Genomic DNA, 8,194 nt, shown 5'->3' with positions numbered 1-8,194 from the left:
CAGGAACTCTCAATGAAAGCACCAATGTCGGTGTCAAAACCGGCGGATCTCGGGTAAGGGGTCCCAAACTGTGCGTCTAGGCGGATGGTAACAGGAGACAAGGGACACGATGTTTTTACCCAGGTTCGGGCCCTCTCGATGGAGGTAAAACCCTACTCCTGCTTGATTAATATTGATGATATGGGTAGTACAAGAGTGGATCTACCACGAGATCATAGAGGCTAAACCCTAGAAGCTAGCCTATGGTATGATTGTTGTTCGTCCTGTGGACTAAAACTCTCCGGTTTATATAGACACCGGAGAGGACTAGGGTTACACAGAGTCGGTTACAATGGGAATAGATCTTCATATCGTATTGCCAAGCTTGCCTTCCACGCCAAGGAAAGTCCCATCCGGACACGGGACGGAGTCTTCAATCTTGTATCTTCGTAGTCTGGGAGTCCAGCCGAAGGTCATAGTCCGGCCATCCGGACACCCTCTAATCCAGGACTCCCTCACCGGCCTTGGTTGTGCATCCACGGGGTGCTTGAAAGGATCGAGAAGAGGGGTCAAGAGGGGGGGGGTGATTAGACCCTCAACAAGCAAAAGTGGTAGTTTTTAAGATTTTCAAGTTGTGGTGGAGTTTTAGCACAAGTTTAAGCATTAATACATTTCAAGCAAGCATGGAAATAGTATAAGCAGCGGAAGGAGTAAAGCATGCTAGTTGCAAGAAAGTAAAGGGATGGGATTGGAGTGTGCAAACGCAATGTAGACACGGAGATTTTTGGCATGGTTCCGATAGGTGGTGCTATCATAAATCCACGTTGATGGAGACTTCAACCCATGAAGGGTAACGGTTGCGCGAGTCCACAGAGGGCTCCATCCATGAAGGGTCCACGAAGAAGCAACCTTGTCTATCCCGCCATAGCCATCGCCCATGAAGGACTTGCCTCACTCGGGTAGATCTTCACGAAGTAGGCGATCTTCTTGCCCTTACAAACCTCTTGGTTCAACTCCACATCTTGTCGGAGGCTCCCAAGCGACACCTAACCAATCTAGGAGAAACCACTCTCCAAAAGGTAATAGACGGTGTGTTGATGATGAACTCCTTTCTCTTGTGCTTCAAATGATAGTCTTCCCAACACTCAACTCTCTCTCACAGATCTTGATATGGTGGAAAGAAGATTTGAGTGGAAAGAAACTTGGGGAAGGCTAGAGATCAAGATTCTAGTGGTAGGAATGGAATGTCTTGGTCTCAACACATGATTAGGTGGTTCTATATTAGAAAATGATTAGTGGAAGTGTAGGCACGTTCTGATGGCTCTCTCTCAAATGGATAAGGGGGTGGAGGGGTATAGATAGCCTCCACACAAAATCCAACCGTTACACACATTTGACTGAACTCAGTCAGACCGAATAGAAGAACTCGGTGAGACCGATTTAGTTCAAAATGTGAATGTTAGGAATCTCGGTGGGACCGACGAGATCAACTCGGTGTGAACGATGTGCTAGGGCCAGGGCTAGGTGAAAACCTTATCTCGATGAGACTGATTGCTTGAGCTCAATGAGACCGATTTCAGCAAAGAGCAAACAGAGAGTTGGTCAAACAAACTCGATGGGACTGATCGCTCATTTCGGTGAGACTGAAATGTTACGAAGGGAAACAGAGAATTTGCAAGGCCATCTCGGTGAGACCGAGATCCGTATCACTGTGACCAAATTATCTAGGGTTTCTGGCAGTGGCTATGTCAACCAAACTCGGTGGTGCCGGATAGAGTAGATCGCCGAGTTTGACTTTGGGTTTTGGACATATTTGGAGTGGGAAAGTGGTTAAGAGTTTTGGAATAATATCACTAAGCACTTTGGGCAAGTAGACCATTAAGCAACACCTCATCCCCTTTTAATAGTATTGGCTTTCCTATAGACTCAATGTGATCTTGGATCACTAAAATGAAAATGAAGAGTCTTGAGCTTTTGCCAATCTTTATCCTTATCATTTTGAAGGGGTTCCACATCCTCTTGTCCTTGCCACGCCATTGTTGAACTCATCTGAAATACACTAGTCCAACAAGAGATATGTTGACATTAATTACTAAAATCGCCCAGGGTGCACTTGTGCTTTCAGTCTCCCCCTTTTTGGTAATTGATGACAACATACATCAAAGCTCTAGATTAAAGATATACATGATACAAAGTAAAGCTTTGGAAGGACATGTAACATGCATAGGCTCCCCCTACATGTATGCAATCATGTGAAGATAGAATATAAGAACATGTGAATGCATAGGCATGTCAGAGCAAGCAATGAGGTACATGTATCTTGGCTATATGCATCAGAGCAAATGATGCAGATAAAAGGAAGTGTACCTTCATGTTCATGAATCCTTCTTGGAAATAGTATGTACATGAGCAAGAGATCATCATGCATATGAGTGTGATGCATATACTTACCTTGTGGTCTCGAGCTGGATTTGGAAGAGATGAACTTGAAAAATAGGGTTAGATAACACAAGAACATTCTAGTTAAAGAAATTTCAGTAAACCACAAGAGTACCTAGACTGGGACGACATGTAATGAGTGAGCACTAAGTACTTCATTTAGGTATAAACATGAACCCAAAGGTTAAAATATATTCAATGAATTCCAAAGATTTTTCTTCCCTAGAAATGGACTCTTTCTCCCCCTGAATCTGATATTGGATAATGGGAGAAGGTAGGGTAAGAGCAAATCAGAGCAAGAAAATGATGCAAAGCAACACTAATGTTAGCAATAGCTAAGATTAACCAAATATTGACATCTCTTTCCCCACAAAAAGACATTTGACTTCTCTCCTCTTTGTAAGTGTGCATCTTTTTAGAAGAGGCTTTGATGCACTCTCTTTCTAATAAGCTTTGATGTTCTCTCTCTCCCCCCTTTTCACATCAATTCCAAGAAGGGTTTCTTTGGGAATTTGAGTCAAGTAGCACTACTAGGGATAAGCCTAGCAGTAGCACGGGTATTTGGTGTATCAGTAGTGTAGGTGCCCACGCTACTGATAGGGTGCTACAGCTAACCTGTAGCAGCAGCGCGGGTAGGCCCACGCTACTGCTATACATGGGTAGCAGTAGCGAGATTAGGAGCAACATGCTACTATTAATAGCTGCAGCGCTTTTAGTTAAACCATGCTACTGGTAGGAGCGCGCTGCTGCTAACTTTGTTCCCCATGCTACTGCTAGTTTTATTAGTTTCTTTTTTTCTGCAGATTTGTTTTTTATTTGAACAGACTTTATACAATAATCTTTAGCATATCATACACATACAAATGTAATCATAGCATATACATACAAATAGTCTCATCAAATCATGTCATCATCATAATCATCATCCAACACAAAGTGGTCTCTCGTCATCATCTCGAAAATATTAATACAAGTTAGCAGCTACATCGTCATCCATCTAAACAATGATATACGCGAGAAGAGCTATCACTATGAGTGAGAGCGGAACTATGCAGTACATGAGGCAGCGGTTATGAGTCCTCTCTCGCGCTAGCATGAACCTCAAGTAACTACCTCCTGCTTCTTGTCTGCTTTTGAAGCCTTTATGGCTGGCACCCGAGACCCCCTCCTCTTGCGCCTAACACTCTGGCCACTCGTCGTACACTCCCAGAACCTTCCCTTTGTACAGGACATAGCACTTCTTCTTCGCCATCAAGAATCTAGGTATCTGTTAGAGATGCATATTCATGAAGAGAATGTACAATCATATGCAACAAAATATACTTCAGCAACACAAAAAAGAAAGGGTTAGCAACTAGATGCAACATATAGTAAACATATACATAGTCAATGCGGTTTCATCGTACGCAAACTAATTAACTAGAGGTACGCTGGTCGTCATACCCAAACTAACCAAGTAGCATTATGCAGGTTCGGCAGGGACCATGGACATCACAAAGTTTAATCGCTATATAAACTATACAAGTTCAACCAACACATATCATCATCATCGACATCGTAAATCACTAGAAGTTCCATCCTTCCATATCATTAACGACCCACAAGTATATGGGGTCAATTGTAGCATTTTTGATAAGTAAGAGTGTTGAAACCGACGAGGAGCAGAAGAAAATGACAAGTGGTTTTCAGAAAGGTAAAGTCTGCAAGTGCTACAATTGTAAGTAGCAGAGTAGTTTGATAGCAAGATAATTTGTAACGAGCAAGTGATGGTAGTAGTAACAAAAGTGCAGCAAGGTAGCCCAATCCTTTTGAGGCAAAGGACAGGACAAAACGGTCTCTTATGATAAGCAACGTGTTCTTGAGGGTACACGGGAATTTCATTCACTTTCACCATGTTGGTTTGGTTCATGTTCGCTACTTTGATAATTTGGTATGTGAGTGGACCGGTGCTTAGGTGATGTTCTTACTTGAACAAACCTCCTACTCATGATTAACCCCCTCACAAGCATCCGCAACTACGAGAAAAGTATTAAGAATAAATTCGAACCATAGCATTAAACTTTTGGATCCAATCGGCCCCTTACGAAATAGCGCATAAACTAGGGTTTAAGCTTCTGTCACTCTCGCAACCCATCATCTAATGACTACTCCACAATGCATTCCCTTAGGCCCAAATATGGTGAAGTGTCATGTAATCGACCTTCACATGACACCACTAAGGAAATCACAACATACATATCATAAAAATATCGAACACATATCAAGTTCACATGATTACTTGCAACATGATTTCTCCCGTGACCTCAAGAACAAAAGTAACTACTCACAAATGATAAACATGCTCAAGATCAGAGGGGTATTAAATAGCATAATGGATCTGAACATATAATGTTCCACCAAATAAACCATATAGTAATCAACTACAAGATGTAATCAACACTACTAGTCACCCACAAGCACCAATCTATAGTTCTGGTACAAAGATTGAACACAAGAGGTGAACTAGGGTTTGAGATGAGATGGTGGTGTTGAAGATGTCAATAAAGATTCCCTCTCCAAGATGGGAGAGTTGTTGGTGATATTGATGATGATGATTTCCCACTCGGCAGGGAAGTTCCCCCGATGGAATCGCTCCGCCGAAGGACAAAAGTGCTCCTGCCCAGGTTCCGCCTCGAGACGACGGCGCTTCGTCCTGAAAGTCCTCTCCTTATTTTTTCTAGGTAAAAATTACTTATGTGCCATAAGGGGGGCATCGGAGGTGGGCCTGGGTGAGCACAACCCACCAGGGTGCGCCTAGGATCCCTGGCGCGCCCTGGTGGGTTGTGCCCACCTGGGGGGGGCCCTCTGGTACTTATTGACTCCAAAAATTCTTATTTATTCCATCAAAATTCCTCCTAAAGTTTCATCTCATTTGGAGTTGGGCAGAATATGTAGCCTGACGTAGCCTTTTCAGGTCCAGATTTCCAGCTGCCAGAATTACCCCCTTTGTGTCTACCTTGTATATTATGAGAGAAAAGGCATTAGAATTACTCCAAAAAGCATTATTATGCAATAAAACAACATAAATAACAGTAGGTAAACATGATGCAAAATGGACGTATCAACTCCCCCAAGCTTAGACCTCGCTTGTCCTCAAGCGAAAACCGAAATCGAAAAACATGTCCACATGCTTAGAGAGGGAGGTGACGATAAAAACAAAAATACGGACATAGCAGCATCAAAGTAACTTATTATGACAACAACAAACTTTAACATAAAACTTCTATCATTGAACTTTTATCATAGACGTCTCATGAACAAGTAACAATTCATCACAACATCGAAGTATAAATCATAAACTCTATTGGAAATCAACAAACTATGTTCTCAGTCAACTTTGCAACTACAATTCATCATCTTTTCAGGAAGGGTCTCATATCAGAGCCTTTAGGCAAGTTCACATACTCAACCATCATTTAGTCTTCTATGATTGCTAACACTCACCGCGTACACATGAGCAAAACGTTTCAACCGGACACGTAGAAAGATAGGGGCTTATAGTTTCACCTCCCAACGTATTCACCTCAAGGGTGATGTCATCAATAATAACTTATGCTACCCATATTCAACCGGATATATGTGCCTAGATCTTTCCCCACCACATGATGCTTGCCAAAGGAGAGAAAATAAAATTGAATAGAGAGAAAAACTTTGACTCTTGCATAAAGTAAATACATAAAAGTAAAATATAGGCCCTTTGTAGAGGGAAGAGAGGTTGCCATGCGCTTTTTGTTTGTATGCTCAATCCCTTAGTGCAAGAGAACATCACGTTATATTGCCCCTAATGATGCCAACCTTTGTTATGCAGTCTGTCGCTTTTATTCTTCACCATCACAAGTTCGTACAATGCTCAATTTTCCCTTACACTAAACAATCTCACACTTTTAGAAGCAATTTTTATTGCCTTGTTGCACCGATGAAAACTTACTTGAATGATCTTACTCAATCCATAGGTAGGTATAGTGGACTCTCAAATAAGATTTGGGTTTAAGAGTTTTGGATGCACAAGTAGTATCTCTACTTAGTGCGGAATTTTTGGTTAACAAAGATAGGGGCAAGCACCACATGTTGAAGGATCTATGACAATATAGCTTCGATATGAATATGGACAAACATAAATAATTACGTTGTCTTCCTTGTCCAACGTCAACAATTTTGGCATATAATATTTTGATGGGTGCTCACAATCACAAAAGATTTCCAGGATAGTGTATTTGCATGTGAATCTTCTATTCCCTCATTAATTCTTTCATGAGTTGCATCATTGACCAATGCTATGTTTGTCAATCTACAATAAGATTTACTACTTATACTTTTCCTTGTGTAATGTCATCACTTACCATAAGATTACCTTATGATCTTTTTCATTTATTTCCTTTCTTTTATTGAAACATGAAAGTAAAAGAAGCAAAACTCAAACTAAACTTTATTATATATCTCGCACACGATTACAGAGATAGATCGCTAAGCAAACTTTAGAAAAGAAAGGATCAAACTAAGAAAAGTAAAGGCAAAAGATAGTGGAGATGATACGATACCGGGGCACCTCCCCCAAGCTTGGCGAAAGCCAAGGGGAGTGCCCATACCCGATACTTAATTTTCTTTTGGTGAAGAAGAAGGAGGTGGTGGTGATGAAGTAGAAGCGATCTTGTCCTCAGGTTTCCATAGCAGAGGCTCTCCATCATAAGAGGAAGAGTGAGTCTCCCGGGTCCTACAACTGGCAGCCAAACTCATACATTTAAACCTTGCCTCATATTCAAAGACTTGGTTTTGGAGGTCGTAGATCTAGCTCTGGAGGAAGATGATTTTCTCGTTGAAGGAGAAAATGATGTCCTTCATGTACTTGCCATCCACCTTGAGATCACGGGTGTAGTACGCGATCATGGGGTGATTGGCATTGAGTCCACGTTCCACCATCCCCTTGCACCGGAAGACTTCCTGCTCCATAGCTTCAAGCCTGGCCTCCACGGATCCAGTTCCCTTGCGGCCTTGCACATCGCGGATGTGCATCACCCCATCGCGCATCTGGATAGCTTGAGGGTGCTGCATCACCTCCCACATATATGGGTAGATGATGTGCTCGAAGAACCTGTCCTTGGAGGAGCTTGAAGCGGCCATGGTGGATTAGATCTGACAGAAAACAGCAAGAAAAGAAAATAGGAGATTTCTCCGTGATACGGAGGTCAACAGGTTTGGTGGGTATATAAAGATTTTTTATCTTGGGAAACAAGCCAAACAGAAGAAAAACAGAGTCTGAAAAGTACCCGAGGTGGGCACAACCCACCTAGGCGTGCCTGGCAAGCCAGGCGTGCTCTGGTGTCTTGTGCCCACCACGGTCACTTTCCTGGTAGTTTCTTATATTCCTAATTTTTTAAATATTCCAAAACTGACAAAAAATATTTTTGCAGATTTTTTAGAGTCCGTTTACTTCGGCATTATTAGTTGCCCATTAACAACCTTTGGTTTAGTACCTTCGGCATTATTTATTTTGATAGCTCCAGATCGATAAACCTCCTCGATAACATATGGTCCTTCCCATTCGGAGAGGAGTTTTCTTGCAAAGAATCCGAAATGAGAGTTGTACAAAAGAAAATATTCTCCAACCTTGAACTCGTGATTTTGGATTCTTTTGTCATGCCATCTTCTAACTTTTTCTTTGAATAACTTTGCATTTTCATAAGCTTGGGTTCTCCATTCATCTAATGAGCTAATAACAAATAACCTCTTTTCACCGGCA

This window comes from Triticum dicoccoides, chromosome 4B (assembly GCF_002162155.2).
Source record: "Triticum dicoccoides isolate Atlit2015 ecotype Zavitan chromosome 4B, WEW_v2.0, whole genome shotgun sequence".
NCBI lineage: Eukaryota > Viridiplantae > Streptophyta > Magnoliopsida > Poales > Poaceae > Triticum > Triticum dicoccoides.
Note: the sequence above shows the minus strand (reverse complement) of the source record.